Here is a 12,968-nt window from a genome sequence, read left to right on the forward strand (position 1 = left end):
TTTTGCTTATACGTTTTTATTTCACCATGAGAAAAAAAAATTGCACGCAATAAGATTATATCAAGCAAAGTTTTTTATTTTATTTTATTTTTTTATCAAAATTAACAAATATCAAAATAAACGAATACAAGTGTGAGTGTATAAATTGTCATAAAATTATATCTAACACACTTAAACGATAAAAAAGACGGTTCGCACGTGAGAGCACAGTCCTTGCGCGTGTGAGAAGGCTAGTAAATATAATAGCAGGCCCTTATAACTTTTCTTCAGTCAAATATATATAGTAGGAGGCAGATAAGACTCAGGAGTCTCTTTGTGATTAAGAAATAAAACGACTACACCAAGCCAATCTTGTTCACCAAGAAGACTTAAAGGTATATTGACCACTGTCGCTGTTATACAACCACATTCCGGTGTTTCGTGCGCTCCATATCGCATGGACTCTACCATATGAAGGAACATCAGCAGGTCTAAACCCGTCAAAGTTAGAGGAGAGATTCAGATCCATGGTGCTACTCTGGAACCACGTCACGCAACGGAAGAATGTTCCGGAGGATAGCCGGAATCCGAATTCCCATTGTTGATTGGGAGCAAGCTCACGGGGGCCAGTAGTATCAGAAGCCGATCAACATTTCAAGTTGAGTACATCTCTGTCATTGATATTGTTAACAATACGAACAAAATACTTGTGCCCAATGATGGCATAGGAGCTGTTGCTTTGCCCAAAGGCTAATGCAAGGAAGAGCACAAAACAATAGAAATGCCATGTTGAGCTTCCCTTCAATTTTCTAACTCCCAACACAATTTCAATCCACTATGAATGATCATTCTAGGCTTATACCCTTTGGAAAATTCTAAGGTGCTGGGCCGTTTGCTATACAACCATTTTTTTGAATATTTTAGACCGTTGGATTAATAATATATCCAATAGCCTTGAATATTTAAAAGGTTGGTAACCTGTTTACCCCTTGACCAAATCATTAGTAATTAATTTTAAAACTAAAGAAATTACTAGTGACTTCATAATGTGATTTGTAAAAATTAGAAGGAAAACACACACTCTATGTGTCTGCATTTAAGTTTGAAAAGAAAAAAAAAACATTTTAAAATAATGAAACCAATTTTTAGCAGTTGAATAAGGGGAACAGTTGAAGTTTTTTTTTTTTATCGGGAGTAAGGTAGCAAGCCACTTCGGTTATGTTAGCGAGTTAATAACACACTCATACAGTCAGTATTCGAATCGAAGACCACGAGAGTAACCTAGCAAAGCCAGACTAATCTCCCGCCGCAGGCGCAAGAACCCGAATGTCCCTCAAACCTGCTAGCCACAAACTGGTGGGAGTTTTGATTCGTACCCTAGACATGAGGGTTCCATACTAGGTAGCTCGACCAACCTTACCACACAGGTGGTTGGGAACAGTTGAAGTTAGTGGGTGACAATTTGAGAGTAGATGGATAATGCTTATTTTTATATTTTTCTTTATCTTTTTTCTTTTTGTAATTTACAGCTTTATCCTTGCACATTTAAACTTTCTTTAACTTTTTTAATATTTGAGGGCTATTTTAGTGAAAGAAAAAAAAAATCTGTTTTGGCAAACAAACTCTCTTCTTTAGCAAACAAACCCTCTTCTCTTATAGATGATCTTGTTCTAGGGGTCATCATTTGGCCCTTTGACCCAAGCTCGCCACAAGCCCGCCCGGCCAGTATATATTAAATATGATCAACAAAAAAGAAAATAGTCTTAGATTACCTATATAACCATTGAGCCACATTTTGAGAAAAAAAAAAATATAATTTATTTCTTTTTGTTATACAAAATAAGGTCATTTTCGGCCAATTTCGGCCCTATTTGGCCCTATTCGGAAGGCCGATCCTTTCGACCCTAGTGTCCCAGCCCTAATAGGCGGATAATGGTTAGCATATTTAAGCACAGGTCCGGCCCTAAATTTTGTTGACTTTGACTAAGTCCGGCCCTAAGTCCTAAAATTTAGGGTAGGGTCGACCCATGATGACCTTGTTCCAATTGGTAAATTAGGTTTTGAGATTGACTCACATGCAATTCTTAATTCCCATTAATTGTATTTCAGGCGAAGAACCTCTTTTCACAATGCAAAGATTTGTTTTTTTTCTTTCTTTTGGTACCTAGCCAAAAAAATAAAGTTGACCAAGAAACAAACTTGTCCCTAGTGTTGCTGTGTCGACTAAGACGGATGAATTGAGATTTTAGTGTAGGCAGGCCCGGCCCTGAGAAATTCAAGGCTCGGGGCGAAAAATAAAATTGGGCCCTTTATATAAAAAAAAATTCAAAAATATTTTATATTGATGAAAAAAAATATGATATAACCGGGGGGACATAAAACCAATACCCCAAAAAATAAAGATTACATCGCTTTATATCAATCAAATCTTACTTCTTTTTTCCTACATCAATAAATTCGGGTAAGAGCAAAGAGCTCGCTCTTATTCCGCTTCTTTTAAAAAAAAAATCAAATCTCATCTAAAATGACTTCTTCTTGCTTTTTTAGATGCAAAATCACACGATTTATTTCAATATTCTCACTTTCAAGCACATTTGTTTCTTCCATATAATGTTGTCAATGTGCAGCAACCCCTATATGTTCCCACTTCCCACACGTCTCAAGAATGGGCATGCTGCTGAAGAATTCTTTTGTGATGCACCTTTAATATATTCTAAATAATCGCCCATGAGGGGTCATCAATGCAAAATATGATTAAACTTTGATTTCTTTTGTTTTTTGGTAATAAACTACAGTCAAGGTATTTTAGAGATTCAGTTTTTTTTTTTTTTTTTCATACTGCCTCAATATTTGGGCCATGGGCTATCGCCCTGCCTGCCCTGGGCCAGGGCCGGGCCTGAGTGTAGGTTCCCTTGATGTGAAATATGTATTTCTTTTTATTTAATGATGAACATGTGATGTCTCAGTACTGTTGAAATATATGCTGGTTCTGTAACCAAAAAAAGAAATATATGCTGGTTCAACCTTATCCATCAATCTCCATCAAAACAAAAACCAAGATAGAATTTTATTTTTCATTATTATAACTTCAATTCAACTACATAAATATAAATAAGTCGTCTGAACAACTACACCAAGCTATAAAAAAATTTCTTACCAAGGACACTTTATAGTGTATATTGACCAATCTGGTCGTTCATCAACCAAATTCCGGTTTCTCGTGCGCTGCATATCGCAGGGACTTCATTATATAAAGGAACATCCTCAGCTTGAAACCCGTTAAAGTAAGCTGAATGTTTCTGACCCCCGGCCCGCTGCTACTCTGGTACCACGTCGTGCATTGGAACAATGTTCCGTAGGTTAGTCGGAATCTTAATTCCCATTATTGATTGGGAGCAAGCTCACGGGGACCAATAGTATCAGGATCCGACCAACACCTAAAGTTGAATACATCTTTGTGGTTGATATTGTTAATAAAACGAACAAGATACTTGTGCCCAACGATGGGTTGGGTGTTGCTGCTTTTTTTTTTTTTTTGGTTACATGGGGGCATTAAGCCCAGAAAAAGAGGAAAAGAAACTACTACTACTACTCAACCGAAGCTGTTACAACCATCCTAGGCCTCACCAGGCCATCAATATCATCCATCAAAACTTGATTCACAAAGGGAGGGTTTGTGTCCATTCTGCAAACTCCTAGTTCGTTGTCCAAGCTATGCTTCGCTAAGATGTCTGCCACCATATTTCTTTCTCTATGAATATGCTTGATGGAGCAGGACTCAAAGTGATTCATCAATGATCTGCAGTTCAAAATCAGAGTCCCTAAAGGGTGTAAATCAATATCCTTACTCTGAATTAGATTTATGAGAATGGGTGTTGCTGCTTTGCCCAAAGGCTAATGCAAGGAAGAGCTAGAACATAACCGTACAAATGCCGTGTTGAGCTTCCCTTCATATTTTTAATACCAAACACATAATTTTTTGATCCAATGTGAATGATCACTCCAGAGTTACGTGCATGCTTTTAAAGCAGAAGATTTTATTTCCCTATTAAGGGCTATTAATTGAGTTTCCTCTTACTTTAGGATGTTATTCTATCTTTGCAGAATTTGATAGTATATATGAGATGGAGATATAATTCTTGTTCAACTCGTCTACGTTCATCTTCTAGCTATCTACTTACCTAGCTAGTTTAAGGATCTTGATTCCGTTAGTTTCAGTTTTCTGTTGTTTGGCATATGTAGTCTGTACATAATAATGACTTACCAACTTATTCATGGTGCAGAGTTCCTTCATCACACACAGAAATTGTTGTACCAAAAAATAGGAAAGGAGGTGCATTAATTGAAAGAAAATTTTTAACAGTAGTCCTCGATAAATGGGTTACTCCGGAGTTCGGTACATCATCTTTCAAAAAAATCAAAACGGTACATGAACTTGTAATCTTGACCGAAAATATGTACATGTCATTACATCCACCGTTAGTCAGTATGATTTTGGTCAATTTTGTAAGGGCAAATCCGTCTCTTCAAGAATTGATAAAAATAAAAAAATAAAAAAATAAAAAAATAAAAAAATAAAAAAATAAAAAAATAAAAAAATAAAAAAAAGAAAAAGAAAGGAGGAGAAGAAAATCAGATTTGGGTGTCCAAATCAAACTGTGATATCAGGGAGGGAGGGAGGGAGGGAGGAGAAGAAGGAGGAGGAGGAGAAGAAAATTAGATTTGGGTGTCCAAATCAAACCTTGATATCAGGGAGGGAAGGAGGAAGAAGAAGAATAAGGAGGAGGAGAAGATGACCAGATTTGGGTGTCCAAATCAAACCTTGATATCGGGGAGGGATGGAGGGAAAAAGAAGGAGAAGGGGTACTCAGATTTGGGCATCCGAATCACAGAGAGAGAGAGAGATGTGAAAATACTAAATTACCCTTTAAAAATGAATAATTGCATAAGGTTAACGGTTTTATTGACACAATGTACTAAAAGTGGGTCAGGTTTTAAAAGTCATGTACCGTTTTGATCTGTTTGAAAGAAAATGTACCGATCTTCAGAGTGAGTCATTTGTCGGGGATTGTTATTAAAAATTTCCTTTAATGGAGATTATATCTATATAATTGTTCCCCAACACTTGGTTCCCGCCATCAAATAGAAGGAAAAAAAAAAATAACACGCATACTAAGAATCTCTTTGCATAATCAAGCATTGTTGATTTTTTTTTTTTCACTCAAAAAGAGGGGCAAAAGAGGCAAAAAAAACTTCCTTACCATCCCTTGTTATTAAAGAAAAAATAGATACAAAAAGAGGGAGACAAAGCTAAAATCTCCATAGTAGAATACAACATACATTAAACAAAACTAGCTAATAAAAATGAAATGGACAATGAAATTGAGGAAGACCTAAACAGTCACTATTGCAAGTCGAAACAATGAAAGGAGGAATCACATCTCACGCCCACCAAACTAAACTTGTTAAAGTAGTACCATGATTTGCCAAGATGTCAGCAACTCTGTTACATTCCCGAAAGATATGTGAGGAACGGAAATGCATACAATGGGTGTAATTAAGTACTGTTGAAATTAACCTAGCATGAAATGCATGTAGTTTCAACCCTATCAAACTCCATCGAAAGAATTAACCTCTTTGGTTGTTTAATTGTACATGCAATACCATGATTTTGTTGGTGGGAATGGAGGTGGCCTGATTAGGATGATCTAGCTTGTGATGCCCCGGAATTTCGTATTTATTTTCCGAGGATTTTCCGGAAATTAAATTGTGGTTATCGGACGGTTTCGTGGCTCGTGGATGGAGTGGAAGTATTTCGGACGAATTTTTATTCGGAAAGTATGACTTTTGGGGGGTTTGCAAAGGTTGACTTTTGAAGTGTTGAGATTCTCCAAAAACTTCCTTCACGAAAGTTGTAGAGCGCATCGATACGAGTTCGTGGACATGCGGAACGCGAGAATCGGAGTTCGTATGAAGAAGTTATGGGCTTCGGAAAAACTTTCCATTTTGGTATAAAAGGACGAAATTTCCGGAAATTGCAAAGAAGGCCAGGTTTCCATTTTGGGAAACCCAGCTCTCCCGAGCCCGGTTTCGCCCCTCCAATTCGCCGGCGTCGTTCTCCCTCCTCCGGCCACCAATCGACGCGATTCCAAAGGGAATCCCGCTCGCCTCAGTCCCCTCTACACGTCTGTGGTGGTAGTTCGTCGTGGGAAGCACCATAGGCGGCGCTGCAAGGCCGAGAAGAAGCCGCTTCGGGGATGAAATCGCCTTGATCGGAGTCGGAGATTCCGGCCACCTTTGCCGGTGGTTCTTGAGGGCTTTTGGAGCTTGGAGGACGTTGATGCTTCCCACAAGGTGGCTTGCATTGATTCAACTCGTGGAGGCCGAATTTTGGAATTGAAATTCTAGGGTTTCAATCGGTCCGGTTTGTTCTAAGGTAAAATTCGATCGATTGGTTTATAATTGGACTTTGTTGTAGTTATGAAAGTTGAAATTGGGGTTGAGATGAAGAACTTTGGTGTTGGAAGTTTTGTCAAATTCCGAGTTTGGTTTGGCGGCGGTGCCGCCACTGTGGTGGTGTTTTCCGGCGGTTTCCGGCCACCTCAGGGATAGTTTCTGTTCCTGAGTTCGATCTACTCGTCGATACGAGCATTTCGATATGTTGTTTGTAATTTTTGGAGATCGTATGAGCATGTTGTGATTTTTACGGTTTCGGACCGTTCGATGTTTCGATCCGTGAGGATTTAAGCATCGGATCGACTTGTGGCTTGGACACATCGATCGTGGAAGTGTTCCGGAGACTTTGGGAGGTCTCGGATGTGGTTTCGCCTTGATTGGCGTCACCTTGGGAATTTTGGTTCGATTTAGGGTTTCGAACGTTATTCCTTGTGATTCGTTAACTGAATCAAAGTTGTGTTTCCTTAGGTACTTGACGAAGTATTCTTTGGACAGCTATTGTGATTGGCTGCTTTGTTCTGTATTGAAGACGCAGCGGGAGTTTCGAGGTGAGTAATCTCACAAGGTTCATTTTGGAACGGAACACCTTATCGTTTTGTGAGTTATTGATTTAACTGCAAATTATATGTTTTAGTGGGTTGTGGATTTATGAAAACAATAGGCATGAATGATGCGTTTTATTGTTTTGGGTTGTGGCTTTTGGAAAACAAATGACTTGGAATTGTTGATTCGATTTGTTTTGAAAAGCGTTGAGATTTGTGTATGAAAACAATATGCATGAAATGATGCTTTTTATTGTTTTGTGGCTTTTCGGAAAACAATGATTATGGAAATGTCGATTTCGATTGTTTTGAAAAGCGTGAGATTTGTGTAATGTTTTTGAGTCCTGTGTGACTGTTTTAATGATTTGCTCCAAGGGACTGTGCGGCCCGAGGAACGAAGGTCTATGACCTTGGGCAGAATATCAGGTAATCACGTCTTTGGCCGGACGAGTGGTTACGTTCAGTTAGAGCTCTAGTCTATCTGCCATCTAGGTAATTCATGGGGTAACGGGAATTGGTTATTGATAACTCATGACATTACGTGTTTTTAGGGAATAAAGTGTGAGTTGCTTCCTTATTAACGGTTTTTAAGGGGACAAGGTGTAAGTTGTTTTCCTTACTAACGACTTGGTACGAATTGGTACGTTTTGGTACGTTATGGTACGATTGATAGAAATCAAGGTGTGAGTTGCTTTCTATGCTATTTTGATAGAATTCAAGTGTGAGTTGTTTTCTATGGTACGTTTTGGTACGATTGATAGAAATCAAAGTGTGAGTTGCTTTCTATGTTATTTTGATAGAATTCAAGTGTGAGTTGTTTTCTATGGTACGTTTTGGTACGATTGATAGAAATCAAGGTGTGAGTTGCTTTCTATGTTATTTTGATAGAATTCAAGTGTGAGTTGTTTTGAGAATAATGTTTAAACTGAGATTGTTTGTTTTAATGTAATCTCTTGAACTAAATTTCTATGCAGGGATTACTATGATTTTATCGATTGTTTTAATGTAATCTCCTGAACTAAGTTATATGCAGGGATTACTGCTTTTTGGATTGTTGTTCTGATGTGATCTCCTGAACTAAGTTATATGCAGGGATTACTGCTTTTTGGATTGTTGTTCTGATGTGATCTCCTGAACTAAGTTTCAATGCAGGGATTATTGATTTTGCTTAATTTGATTTTTTTTAAGTGTGGTTGTGGTTGTGATTTGGTGTGAGTTGTTTCGAGTTACTCATACGGGCTTGCAAAAGCTTACCGGTTTGTTGTGTGACAACCCGGTGCACCATTCCAACGGTGTAGGGGTTAATCCTGCAGGGTAGGATAATCGGGGCTGAAGCTGAGGTAGCTTGTTGGCAGCAGAACTGGTAGGAAGCAAACTTGTTTGGTTTTGCCATTGTTATGACTTCCGCTATGTAGTAAACTCTGAGGAGCTTTTGCGTTTTATCTTGTTGTTGACAATTTAATTCGTAAGCTTATGTAATATATGACTCTGTGGGCGGGTCAATATTGACATAGTGGGTTCAGGGCATCAATATGTATGTTGTATAAGGGGAAAAAGTTTTCCAGGTATTTGGTATTGATGGCTGAACGTTCACGCATGTATAATTATGGGGTTATATATCGATTTTTTAATTGTGTGAAAAATCAGGGGCGTGACATAGCTAAACCCTCAACTCATCTACTCATAGGTCAAAAATGCATTATCCCACCCGATTCCATGATTATGCCAGTAAGATTATTTAAACATGTGACCTTAACGTTATTTCAAATAACTAACAGATCACAATTCACCGATTTTTTACTCAATACTATTGTTTATTTTTGTTGTTGGGTAAATGAAGGGAACTAAAATCTACACTCTGATCCCCATTTTACAATTCACACTCCAAGTTTTATTTTTTAGTATCTTAATATTCACATGTTTACAATTCACACAATAATAGGACAAAACTTAATATACCAAAAAAAAAAAAACATGGAGTGTAGATTGTAAAATGAGAAGTTTGAATTTCACTTTCCCTAAATGAAAAGAGGTTTGGTTTCTTGTTATGAAACCGGTTTCGGCATTTTGCAAAATTAATAACTTCTAAACCATTAATGGTTCTGCTGTTTTGCCCATTGTCCAGCTTTGCGTGAAAAAAAAAAAAAAAAGGAAACATCTATGCTTGGCTGCTGGATGACTCTGATCGATAAGTCTTTTTTTAGGGGAAAAACGAACGACTCTGATAAGTTTAATTAGTTTAATTAGATAAGTTAAAGAAAGAATTTTTGTTTTTGTTTTGGGCCAATCATTTAATCGAATTTCTCTGAACTTTCCATCAAGTAGTTAAAGAAATTCGGTTGGTTGAAAGCAAACTTTGATGGTGCTTTCAATGGTCTTTCGGGCACGGGTGGTATTGGTGTGGTGGTGAGAGACACTAATGGTGACATCGTTGGAGGGGTTTGTATGCATGTTGCTTCTGCTTCTTCACCGATTGAAATCGAAGCCTTGGCTGCTAGAGCAGCTTGTGCTTTGGCTGTGCAATTTCAGCTTGCTCCTATCAGTTTTGAAAGGGATTGTTTGCAGGTCATTCAAGCTATAATTGCTAGAGAGGAGGACACATCTATTTGGGGTCGTTTAATCGATGACTCTCTGTTCTATTTAAACCAGCTACTGGCTCTTCATTCTCCCATGTATATAAGGAGTCCAATTCTGCTGCAGATAAGCTTGCTAGACTAGCTCTTTTTAGTCAAGTTAATGTTTCTTGGTTTGGCTCTATCCCTATAGAGATAATTAAGGGGGTTTGTTGCCTCACATTGCATGCTCTAATTATTGATAGCTAATAAATATTGACGTATTTCCTCTCAAAAAAGTAGTTAAAGAAATACTAATCCGTATTTGGTTTGGTAAAAGAACCTTATATATAAGAGAAATATTTCTCTAAAAGGTCCTTGACCAAAAGCCCCAAAATGAGCCAAAGTTATCCCACTTACTCCAGCAACATATTTTTATTCCCACTAACCTAATTTAAAGAGAAATGACAACTTTACCCTTCGATCACCTAATTAAAAAAACTACATGATGCCACTCTAATCTCTCTCCTCCCTCAGATCAGGTCTCTCTCTCACACCAGACGTCGTCTCTCTCTCTCTCCTCGTCGCTCCTTCCTCGTCGGAAACGAACAAACGACGTCACTGGCCAGTTTGCCTCCATCGTCGTCTCCGTCACTTGCCTCCGTCATCTTCTCTGTCTCTCTCATCCCTTCAATCTGCACATTATCTCTCATCCTCCGATGCAGATCGGAAAACACTCAGTCTCTCTCTCTCTCTCTTCCTCCCTCCCCCACAGCACGACGCCTGCACTGTCGCGCCATGGAGGCTCCAGACCCGGAGGATGAGATCGAAGCTTTCTTCCAGTCCGGTTTCAGATGGTTTCACCTTCGACAACCAAAGATCGAAAATGGAGCCACTGAGTTCGACGTCCAGCACAACACCGGAGGCTTCCGGTTCCGATTCCGAAGAGAGAGATGGATAAGAGCTTTTCGGCCTCTCTCTCTCCACCACTATACCTGCAGCGACTCCGACCGGGTCCTTGATTGGGTCGAGTCTGTTGGTGCTTGACCCAAATCAGTCTATTTTTTTTTTTTTTTTTTTTTTTTTGTGGTAAAATATGGCAGAAGCCCAGAAAGAAAGAAAAAAAAAGGGTTTTATTGGGGACAATAGACGTCTATTGGGAGACAATAGACGTTTTGAATTGATGTAATCTTCTTGTTTTTTTTCTGTAATCAAAGTTTTATTTGTCTAAATTTAGGGAGATTAGTTCCCATTATGGCGACTGAAAGTCATATTGAGGGGCAATAGACGTCTATTAGGGGGCAATACATGGCTGATAGTCGTCTATTGGGGGGCAATACATGATTGATAGTCGTCTATTGGAGGGCAATAGACGTCTATTGGGGGGCAATAGACCTCTATTGCCCCCCAATAATAGAGGTCTATTGCCCCTCTATTAGGGGGCAATAGATGTCTATTGGGGGCAAAAAAACCTTTCCGGTGAGATTTCAGCAAATTCCGGTGGGCGGCGGCCGGTGACCGGGCTCTGGCGAAGTCTCCTATGGTTTCTCTCTCTCTCTAAGTTTCAAAGGGTTGAGGGTAAAATGGTATTAAAAAAAATTAAAAAACAAAAAAAATCTTAATAGGGTATTAGGGAAGACCTCCTTAGAGTGTTTTGGGTAAGAGAAAATTAAAAAAACTTAATGGGCTAAGTGGGAAAAAAATCTCTAAAAATGGGGTAAATGGACAAAAACCCTTCTCTAAAAACTTTTCCATGCGCCTAGTAATTAGGGAAATCCTAATCCGTATTGCGTTTGGTAATTAAAGAACCTTATATTTAAGAGGGCCTATTGCTAGGTTTCCAATTATCTCACTTCCTTCTTCTTGATCTCTGCTTGATCACTCCCTTCGTATTCTCAAAAACGTGAACACGAGGCTTATTTCTTCCTTCTTTTTGCGCCATGGCTAAGATTGTTCCTTCACTCTTCCTTCTCTCCCTCTTATTCACTTCTTCATTCTCAACCCTAACCGCACAAACCTGCTCAACCCACCAGTTCCCTAACCAAAAAACCGCAGCATGTAATGATCTACCAGTCCTAAACTCCACTATTTACTGGAATTATTTCCCATCAAACGGAACAGTAGACCTTGCATTCAGAGAAACCCTAGTTGGCGATTCTAGATGGGCGGCGTGGGCGATAAACCCTAGTTCCAAGGGTATGGTGGGCTCGCAAGCCTTGGTCGCTTTTAAAAAGCTACGACACGCACTTGGAGCAAGGGAACCTCTCCTTTCCTGTCTACACCTTGTCCGCGGTTTACGAAAACAAAGAAATCACTATCTTTGCACCCTAGGGCTCCCAAACAATGTTACAACTGTGAATCAACTATGGCAACAAGGACCTCTGCATGGTAACACACCAGGTATGTACTCGATGTCAGGCCCTAACCTTAAATCCTATGGCACCTTGGATTTTCTTTCCGGCAAAGTCGAAGCAACCGGTACACATCACTCTGCGGTGTCCAGCATGATAATTGCCCATGGGATAATGAACACCATTAGTTGGGGTATACTCATGCCAATCGGAGCTATCGTGGCTCTGAACTTCAAAGGGTTTGGTCCAGCATGGTTCTACGTTCACGTTTCTTGCCAAATCTTGGGTTCTCTTGGTGGAATTGCTGGCTCAGTCACCGGACTTATGCTGGGTCACAAGTCTTCAGGGATCGAATACAAAGGTCACAAATGCATAGGCATCACGCTGATGAGTCTTGCCACAGTCCAGGTGCTAGCTGGGTTCCTTTTGCGGCCTAAACCGGATCACAAGTATAGGCGGTTCTGGAATTTGTTTCACTATGCCCTTGGTTACACTGAAATTGTCCTTGGCACAGTAAACATCTTCAAAGGGTTTGATATATTGGAACCGCCAAAGTCGTGGAGGTATGCCTACATGGGGATTCTCGCTGCGTTGGTGTTTCTCGGTGTAGTAGGGGCAGCGTTCACACACTGGAACAAGAAGAAAAATCAAGCTGCGAAGACACAACTGGAACAAAGGGAGGATGAAAACGTTTGAGCGGATTAAAAGCCTGTAGCATTTTTTTCTTTGTTTTACTATTGTTGTAACTTGTACATATAATCATTTCTTGAATATGAATGAAGAATTTTTTTTCTTTTCAATTTCATATTCTGATGTCTCTACACCTCATTTGGTTGCCAGAAAAGAAATTGGTTCCTTGGTTTTTCCTATGAGCATGCGAAAATAATTTTCCCACTAGTTTCCCTACCAATGTTTGGAAACTTCGGGAAATTAAGTAATCGGAAAATGCATTTTACTTTCTTTTTAAATGCTTGGTTTGTGCTTGAATAGAAAAGTAGGTAACATCAATTTTCCAATAATATCCTTATTATCAAAACATAAACTGTGAGCCCCGGAAAAATATATCGAGCTTAGCGGAGATCGTACGA

General features: G+C 39.2%; 1 pseudogene; it reads left to right on the forward strand.

Annotated features, from left to right (window-relative positions):
* Positions 1-11,469: 11,469 nt before the first annotated feature.
* On the forward strand, positions 11,470-12,576 carry LOC133715401 (cytochrome b561 and DOMON domain-containing protein At4g17280-like; annotated as a pseudogene).
* The last annotated feature ends 392 nt before the right edge of the window (positions 12,577-12,968 follow it).

Source organism: Rosa rugosa, chromosome 1 (genome assembly GCF_958449725.1).
Source record: "Rosa rugosa chromosome 1, drRosRugo1.1, whole genome shotgun sequence".
Lineage (NCBI taxonomy): Eukaryota > Viridiplantae > Streptophyta > Magnoliopsida > Rosales > Rosaceae > Rosa > Rosa rugosa.